The sequence below is a fragment of the Macrobrachium rosenbergii genome, chromosome 48 (assembly GCF_040412425.1).
Source record: "Macrobrachium rosenbergii isolate ZJJX-2024 chromosome 48, ASM4041242v1, whole genome shotgun sequence".
NCBI lineage: Eukaryota > Metazoa > Arthropoda > Malacostraca > Decapoda > Palaemonidae > Macrobrachium > Macrobrachium rosenbergii.
In genome coordinates this window covers 20,702,643-20,712,558 of record NC_089788.1, presented here as the reverse complement: position 1 = coordinate 20,712,558, position 9,916 = coordinate 20,702,643, and positions in this window count along the sequence as shown.

The window sequence follows — 9,916 nt, the reverse complement described above, 5'->3', positions numbered from 1 at the left end:
TCATCATCATCATCATCAGGAGGTCATCATCATCATCAACCCATAATAATCGGTATGATAATAATAATAAAATAATAATAATAATAATAATAAGTGTCAAAGGATATGGGAATGAGCGATAATTGATAAGAATTGTTGTCCTTCATAAAATCCATCAGCATAAGGATGCACTACGAACGATTTCTGATTGAATATTGTAATAAAGACTTCAATATTCCGCACTGTCCTTTTCAACATGAATATCGGCCAGTTATATATGAGTTTTTAATGCCTTCTTTAATGAAATACATTTATCATCGGAGCAAAATTATAAAATATTAAATCATTAATTTATCTATTTTTAGAAAGGCCAGTGTAAAATACCGTAAGTAAACATTTCGGCAGGTAGAATTTTAAAAGGATTTCAAGAGTAATTCATATTTTCTTACGCTGGAGTGAACTGGAACAAGTTTTTCCTCTTTCGATGTTTTTCAAAATCTTTTCATTTATCCTTTGTCCTGTTGTTCAGGCTCATTTTCAAGAAGTCAAAGGCCAAAATATGTTTTGACAAACATTTTATTTTACTTATTTTGATGTACATCGAGCCTTAGCTTTCGGACCCATCGGCCGCTACACTAAAAATTGTGTAAAATTTACATACACTAAAATAAAGAAGTTCGATATTACTTACATGGCGTCAACTCACATCTTTTCCTCGTGGATGGAGTGTTTGCTTGTTGCTCTGCTGGTTACCTCAGCGATACCTCTGTGTTCGTTTTCTGATCAGCACCCATTCCACCCACCTGGAAGCCCAAGTCCAGGAGGGAAAACCATGACACGTCCCCTACTCCCCAAGAATTTCGGAAGCTATGAAGTTCCTTAGAGGCTCTGACAGATGATGAAAGGAAACAACATCAAGATTTTCCATCCGGTGAATATTTCTCTACAACATATATCGACATTTCCGAAATGGAAAGTCAGATACAGTGTTCCAGGAGACTGATTTGTCATGTCCGTTAGTTTCTGATGTAGATTTGTCTGGTATTCCTATCCAGCTGATGATGCTAGTACATTTCCAAAACCTTTCACTGTAAGGATCAGGAAGTGTTTATATCATAAATCTCGAATTCCGACAACAGCAAAGCCGAGTGTCATTTATGCCAACGTGCACGCACAAAGCCAGGTCTTTGGGGGAGGCGTCAGTTCAACAGACAATATGAGTTTCAGACTTCTTTTTTTTTTTCTTTAAAATGTTTAAAGGCAGAGGATGCTTTTTCAAGATGAAAGGACCAGGTAAATATTATAGATGGTTTGATAATACATACATGCGTGTACACATTTCATTCATTAGCGTACATTTGCTTGCAAGACTGAAAGATAGTTCTCAGGAATTTATTTACTAGCTCTTCATTTTTCGATCTTGTTTCACACCAATGAAGGTGATAGCACTAATGATAATAATAATGATAATGATAATAATAATAAGACAAGTCGGGCACCACCACTAACATCTTTACATAAACTGTTTTCAGGGCAAAAAAAAAAAAAAAAAAAAACCTGTCTGCGTGACTTTGAACTTGCCCCAGTGACCATCGGTCCGTGTTAAAATGTCTGTGATTTGACGCTGAAGAAACATACCACAGTTAGGTGATCGTAAAACCGTGAGGGCAAGCAAAGTTATAATAAAAGAGAAAAATTATAGGCGGACGGACAGAAAGTTGGTTATTGTGTGGATTTTGTAGCCCATAACAACCCATGAAAGAGGTCTTACGCAGTACATTTTTTGGACTCTGTCAAAGAGGCATCTTTAAGCTACAATATCATATTTTACTTATTCTTTAAATGTTAGTTTACACCAGAAGCGAAAGGGAATTTCAAGTCAGATTTTTTTCTAAATAAAAAGTTAACTTGAATTCGAATAGGCTGATACTTTAGATCAGTAATGTGAAAATTTTAAATTCAAACGAAAAATAGCCCATAGAAATTAATATAATCCCAGAATGAAGTGAGTTCGTTATACGAAAGAAATAGCTTGAACAATGACAGAAGTTAATCTAAACTGCGCAGAGAACGAGTTTAATCCAGACTGGAAACTGGTTCGAATCGCAACGGGAGCAATTTTCGACGACATAAGAAACCGAGATGAAGTCTTAAGTTATTTCCTTTAACCTTCTGCCAGAACGGGAGGAAGTCCTTTGAATCAGGTTCCCAGGGAGATTTTCTACAGCCTCATTTTAGCCACCGTCTTATAATGATTTAGCAAAGGCCTTGAGAGACTATCGAGAAGTTTTCTTACACGTTATGTATACACCGAAATGATTCCTTGAGCGTACTTACAATATTTTGGAGATGATGATGGTAAGGTGGGCTTCGGAAAATCAACATAGACATTTTCTCCTGTTGATTTTACGCTTTCTAAAAAATTCTTTTTAGGAAACCTGTATCCATTGAGGTGGGGATTTTTTTTATATTTCTTAGAGTGATTTTCCTTGTTAAGTCTCTCTCTCTCTCTCTCTCTCTCTCTCTCTCTCTCTCTCTTCTCTCTCTCTCTCTCTCTTAACAATTAAGAGAGAGAGAGAGAGAGAGAGAGAGAGAGAGAGAGAGAGAAGAGAGAAATTAATCTCCATTCCCATTGGACCCATATTCATTTCTCTTCATCCAATTCATAATTGAAGTAACTTTGGTCTCTCATTAGCACTAATGACATCCTGCTCACTTTAGACGAGAGGGTGGCGATGATTGCATCGGTCGGGGTCCGTATGTATGTAGCTGTACATATATAGTAAGGATAATTTATACCTTTAGACAAGCCCATTAGGGATATGACTTGAAACGAGGTTTGTTAAAGAACTAAATTTTTTTCACATTTCTTTTTTTTTACTAACCGATTTTTACATTTTTATTTTATGACAAGACCCACCTATAAGAACTATGAATACGTGTTCACTTACTCTGAACTTTCGATAACTCACATTATCTCTAAATCTCTCAGCAGCTAATGGACTTCCATCAATATTGTAGAAGTTTGCGCATTCACTTTTGACCAACTATCTTCGGATGGTATTCCCCTTCCTGAGTGCTGCCACATGAGCCATTTAAAACAAGATGTGGTTTTCCCTCTGCGGACGTCAAAAAATCACTGACAACCTCAACACCTTGGATAGTGAAGTCCCAGAAAGTTCTTCTCTTTACCTAAGGAGGTGTGAGTTGCTTTCCTTGAACTGGGATCATATTATTTCTTTTCTAAAAGAACCATTAATTTAGGTGAATGAAAATCATCTAATGTTCTGGCTGTTCTAATAAGAGGCCCCTCTCTATCCTCACACTTTTCAAGCATTGCTAAAAACTTTGTTTCAGTTCTTGTGTCAGTCCGCAGATCAAGTCGTCTGCCTTCTGATACCCTTTTAGACCTTTCAGCATCAACTGAAAAATAAATAAACGCTGATGTGAGTTCTGCCTTCTAAATGATTTAAGTGTTAACTTTCACCTAACTAACCATGATGCACAATGCTTTAAATTTTGTAATTTAGGTATTGTAGGAAATAATTCATTTAACATTAAACACGAGGCCAAGAAGTAGTGTGGTGGCTCTTGATAGGTTTCGAGAAAGCTTCGACTTCTTGCATTTGATATTCCACAGTCTAGTGATGATAAACAATCATTGTTTTCTAATTATATATTTTGTTGCCTTAACTCTCTACATTCTAAAGGAGCCTCCATTTTTAATTAAGACATGTTCCTGCACAACGGGTCGATACCCCCGTACTGTTGACTATTCTCCTCTTAGCCCTCATCTGTAAGTATCCAAATTCATTGGCCCTTCTTAAGGTAGCAATGAAAGAGAAATGTGTATGTATGTATGCATGAATAGAGAAAATTATAATATAGGCTTAAACTATCTCATTAAGACATGTAGAGGGTTAGTTAAATTTTCTTATTCAATTTTATTCTCTACTTTTTCACCGTGTTAAGGTTGGACTCCAACGCTATCTACTACTAAAATAGGTTGATGGCTAATGACAGGAAAGCTCAAGGATCATCAGATGAGAATGTATTTTCGTAACGAGTGCATTATCTGCAGTGTTCTAAAGTAATTAAGACTAATTCAAACTAAAGTAATAATAATGATGATAATCTCCGAAACAGTAAAAATTACAGAAACCTTGATGACTAGATCAAAGGAAACCTAGTTTCATCATTCATTTAAGAGTGTCTGCATCTATATGCAAGCCAGACCCATTCAGAGAATCCTACAGCAACTAGTTTCTCGAAACAACCTTTAGTTCATGATTTCCACGAAATGTGACTGAGACATTTCACTAACCGTTTCCTGACAACAATCCATCATTCAAAAGTCCTCACCACCACCTACGTCAACACTGTCGCCCAAGCCAACTATGCTTCCACTGTCTCTATTATCTACAGAAGCTACAAAGCCTCGGATGCAGACGATGCCCCAATTTGTATAGGGCTCCATTAACCACCCCGTTACTATCGATACCTTGGGCACTATAATTACTACATTTTAACTACTGTAATCCTGCTGTCTGCTCCTACCTGGGCCCACAGGGGTAGTTCTGTGCCAATGGAGACCACTGTGGTAAAGACCCAACAGATCTGGAAGCACAGATTCCTGGTGATTCTGCAGACCTTACAGACCTTACAGTTCGTTTGGGCTGCCCCACGTTGCAGCTTAGATATTTGTCAAGCTTATTCTTAAACACATCTACGCTCACTCCTGATATGTTCCTCAGGTGAGCTGGTAATGCATTGAATAGACGCTGCATTATCGATGCTAGTGCGTAGTGGATTAATGTCCTGTGTGCTTTCCTTAGTTTTCCTGGCATAGTTTTGGTCACTATTAATCTGCCTCTGCTTGCTCTTTCTGATATTTTTAGCTCCATGATGTTTTCGGTGATTCCTTCTGTCTGTTTCCATGCCTGTATTATCATGTAGCGTTCTCTTCTCCTTTCTAGACTATATAATTTTAAGAATTTTAGTCTTTCCCAGTAGTTAAGGTCCTTAACTTCTTCTATTCTAGCTGTCAAGGACCTTTGTACACTCTCTATTTATGCTATATCCTTTTGGTAGTGTGGGTACCATATCATATCGCAGTATTCAAGTGGACTACGTACATATGTTTTATAAAGCATAATCATGTGCTTGGCTTTTTTTGTTTTGAAGTGCCAGAACAACATGCCCATTTTTGCCTTGCATTTTGCCAATGGTATTGCTATTTGATCATTGCATATCATATTTCTATTCAACATCACACCAAGGTCTTTAACTGCTTCCTTATTTGTGATTGCCTCGTTATCAGGTCCCGTATATGCATATAGCATTCCTTCTTTATCACCATAATTTATTGATTCAAATTTATCAGAGTTAAATACCATCCTATTTACCTCTGTCCATTCATATATTTTGTTTAGGTCTCTTTGTAGTGAGTTCCTATCTTCATCACAAGTAATTCCTCTACTTATTCTTGTGCCATCGGCGAAACTTCTTACTACTGAGTCCTTAACATTACTCTCTATGTCTGCAATCATAATAAACAGCAATGCAGCTAACAACGTACCTTGTGGCACACCAGATATTACCTTAGCTTCATCCGATTTCTCATCGTTTGCAATCACTATTTTTTTTCTGTTTTGCAGAAATTCTTTTATCCAGCTTCCTACTTTGTCCACAGTATTATGTTTTTTTTTTTTTTTCGCTAATATATTATGGTCTACCTTGTCAAAAGCTTTTGCAAAGTCTAGGTAAACCACATCTGTATCTTTTTCGTTTATCATATTTTTATACATGTTTTCATGGTGGACTAACAGTTGGGTTTGTGTACTTTTTCTGGGTACAAAACCATGTTTTGTCCTATATTAAACAAACTATTTTTCATTAAATGTTTCATTATATTTTTCCTCATTACCCTTTCATACACTTTCATAATATGTGATGTTAGACTCACAGGCCTATAATTACTTGCCTCTAGTCCTGATCCACTTTTGAAAATAGGGGTAATATATGCTAATTTATGTTCATCATAAATCTTGCCTGTATCTACACTTTGTCTTAATATTGCAAGTGGCTTTACAATAGAATGAACTACTTTCTTTAACAAAATGGCAGGGACGCCATCTGGTCCGGCTGCTGATCCATTTTTAATTTCATTAATAGCCTGCACAATATCAGCTTCATTAATATCTATGTCCAATAAATATTCACTATTTTCATCTCTTATTTCTGTATCATTATCTTCATTATCAATTCTAGGTATAAATTCTCTCCTATATCTTTCTGCTAATATGTTGCATATTTCCTTTTTTTCATTCGTTAATCGCCCTTCAATTCTTAGAGGGCCTATTTCTACTCTTTTTTTTTTATTCATCTTTTTTGCACATGAATAAAATATTTTGGGGTTTTGCCTGATATTTTGTAGGGTCTTTTCCTCTAAGTCCCATTTTTCATTTTCTTTTGATTGTATAATCTTTTGTTCTGCATTTTCTATCTTACTTTTTAGTTCCATCACTTTCCGTGCATTCTTTTCTTTTGCAAGACCTTTTTTCCACTTTCTGATTATCTGGAACAAGATCCTTCTGTCTCTTGGTATGCATGACTGATGTTTACTTTTCTTCTTCGGTATATTTTTCCACTATTTTCTCTAATATTTTATATAATATATCCGTATTTACCTGTACATTATCACTTATGAATATATTTTCCCAGTCTTTGTTTAATTCTTCATTTATTTCTGACCATTTCATATCCTTACTATAGAAATTGTATTTTCCATATCCTTCCCACTTTTTTGTTTCTTGTTTATCCGTTTTCACTTGCTTTGGAATGGATTGTTAATTCTATGACATTATGGTCTGAAATACTTGTATTATACACTATTATTTTTTTAACATAGTTCACCTCGTTCACAAATACTAGGTCAAAATATTATCCTTTCTTGTTGGCAGGTGATTTATTTGCTGAATGTTATGTTCTAATAGCATATCTAATACCTTTTCAAATTGCCTCTTATCTTCTGCACAATTATTGCTCTCTTTTTTATATGTATAAAAAATACAACCACAATCTCCTATTCATTCTTTCCAATCTACGAAAGGAAAGTTAAAGTCTCCGGATAGGAGTATAGTCCAGTCTTTGTGATTCCTACATATATCATCCAATTTGTCTATTATTATGTCAACTCTTTAGTATTAGGGGGTCTGTATATTACAATGTTCACTAATTTTTCAGATTCAAATTCTACTGCTATTAATTCCCAATCTGTGCTACTATATTTCTCACAGATTTTTTCCTTGATTAACGTCTCTCCCATATATCACGGTTCGCCCTTGATTCCTGTTTTTTCTATCTGATCTATAAGTTTTGAAACCCTTAATCTGATCATCATTACCAGTTTCTTGGGAAAACCAGGCTTCACATATATTCATTATATCTATTTTTTCAGTTTGGGTTAGTTCTTCTAAGAACTCTATTTTTCTTTTTGAGTTACTTGAAACTAAACCCTGTGCACTCATCACTATGATGGTTTGCGTGTTATCCCCCATTATCTAATATGGGTAATAATAAGGATTTTCCCATGTCTCTTTCCTGCTTTGATATGTTGTTCTTTTCTTGATTTCCAGAAATTTGGAAATTAAAAAATCCAACTTTCCCAGTATACGAGTATTTGATCTACCATCATCATGTTTATTCATTTTGTGTATACACCTGCATTTATCTCCATATCTGCACTACCCCTAGCATCATAGATACATTGCTTGTTCCTCGCACTGTACCTAGGTGCTGATGCCTCATATCGTGGTGCTGACATCTCGTAACGTATTGTTGGCTTGCTTTTTTCCTTCATCTCATGTTCTTTGTTCCTTTATTTGCTTCATTTTTACTTTGATTTTTGATATGTATTTGATTTTGATTTTTGTTCTTCATGGCTACAGGATGCATATATCTACATTTTTTTTGTTAAACCTACATCCTTTTCCTTCTCTCAAGTTTTTGCATATTTTTGGATGTAGATCGCTGCATTCCTCCTCACAGCCGTCTAGATATGCACATTTGGCATAAATTTCATAATTGTGACATATTTTGGGATGCTTGTAATAACATCTTTCACCGAATCTGCAATTCCTTCTTTTCAAAAGGGTGCATACTGTGTCTTTCTTTTCTTTTATTTTTCTTGCTCTTTCCCATCAGTATGAAGATCCTGGTACAACCTCTTTGGGATTTTATTTTGGGTTATCATGTCATAGTTTACTTCATCATATGTATGCTGCTGTATTGCCTTATATGTAGAATCTATGAGTTTCTCTGCATCCATACTCTTATCCTGTTCTTTGTTTTCATTATTTTTTTCTATCTCTTCAATCTTATTTTCTTCTTCTTTTCCATTTTCCTCTTCTTCCTCTTCGTCTTCATCATCCTCTACTGTTTGTACATTAAGTCTTGATATAATAACATTGTCTATCCATACCAGACATGTTGAGCAAAATACTCTTGTGTCCTTATTTTTATTTTGCTGGACTTCTGCACATGTAGGATGAGTAGGTATGTGGCATGCATAGCATTTCCTTATCAGGTTTTGTGGATTTACAATGCTATACCACACATTACATAGTTTACATGCTTTACGCATTCGTTTTCCTATTGCATCAATCAGTATATTCACTATATACACCTTATTCATTTTTTCTTTGTTGGAATGTGTTGATTGATGTAAATTTTCTTTAAGTCTTTTGATTACTTGAACTTTCTTTGGTACTCCTTCAATTATCTTCATTATATTTTCTGCAGACTTGCTCCAGTTTGAAGAATCATATCCTTTCAATGTGTCGGTGAATATTTCTGCATCATTTTGGTTGGAGTTGTTGTTGATCTCAATGATAAGAAAGCCTAGTTCCCTGCCTGCCAAGTCAAGATTCCCCCACTTCTTACCACTGCTGCCAGACACTTCCATGATGTTCAGTTTTTAATAATTCACTCGAAAAAACAACTTAGCCGACGCTTGATCGTGCTATTCTGACATTAATCTAATCACCAACAGTTCATGAACACTTCTAGCTACAGGTCATTCGCTAATTGTATGTTATACGCATGATATCGGGTTGATTATTCAGACCAAGAACGAATGTGTCTCACTGAGCCAAACCCTGTTATTGCTGTTGTAAGACTGGATCTCCCAGTGAAAAAAGCATTTCTAAAGTGAATGAGCTACCTGGAGTCGACAAAAGAGTAGGTGGCAAAGTAATATCCGAGTATCCATGGATTTCAGGATATATTAATCACCCTGCAAACCATGGTTCTAAAAAATTTTCAGATTCTTCCATGGGAAATTAAGGTTTGCCTGTTACAATTCAGGTTAAAAGATCACCATTAGCAGGTAGCACTGGTTCAGCATCAGTTCCCACAAATAAGATTCTCAGTACAACAACCATCACGGACAGAACCGGGTCACCTACTCCTATTTGTTTTGAGATAAAGATTCATGAGCGCAGAGGTTCTGGAAACTAGCTTGATCCAGCAAGGGAGAGACAGAAGTCAGTGTAAACAAAGCAAAGCAAAATGTATACACAATACAAAATAAACAAACTTTGTCTCCGGTTTCTGATTTTCCTGACTCTTCTGGTCTTTTTCACTTAAAGAGATAGGTCTGTTGCTTCCATTATGGTCAGTCTCAACTTTCTTCTTCTCCCTAATTTGTCTTGCATTTTTCCAGGCCTGGCTAAGAAAAATACCTACGAATACAAATGAGAATGACAACGCGACAAACTTTACTTGTTGGTAGTGTGAATCCCCAGTGGTTGCGCCACACTGACAGTTTTCATGATACAGTACACATACAATGTTCGTTCATATACTTTAGCGAGAATGATATATGTCATCCTGTCGTGAAAGACTTCTTTATAGCATCGTGAAATATCGGTAGATC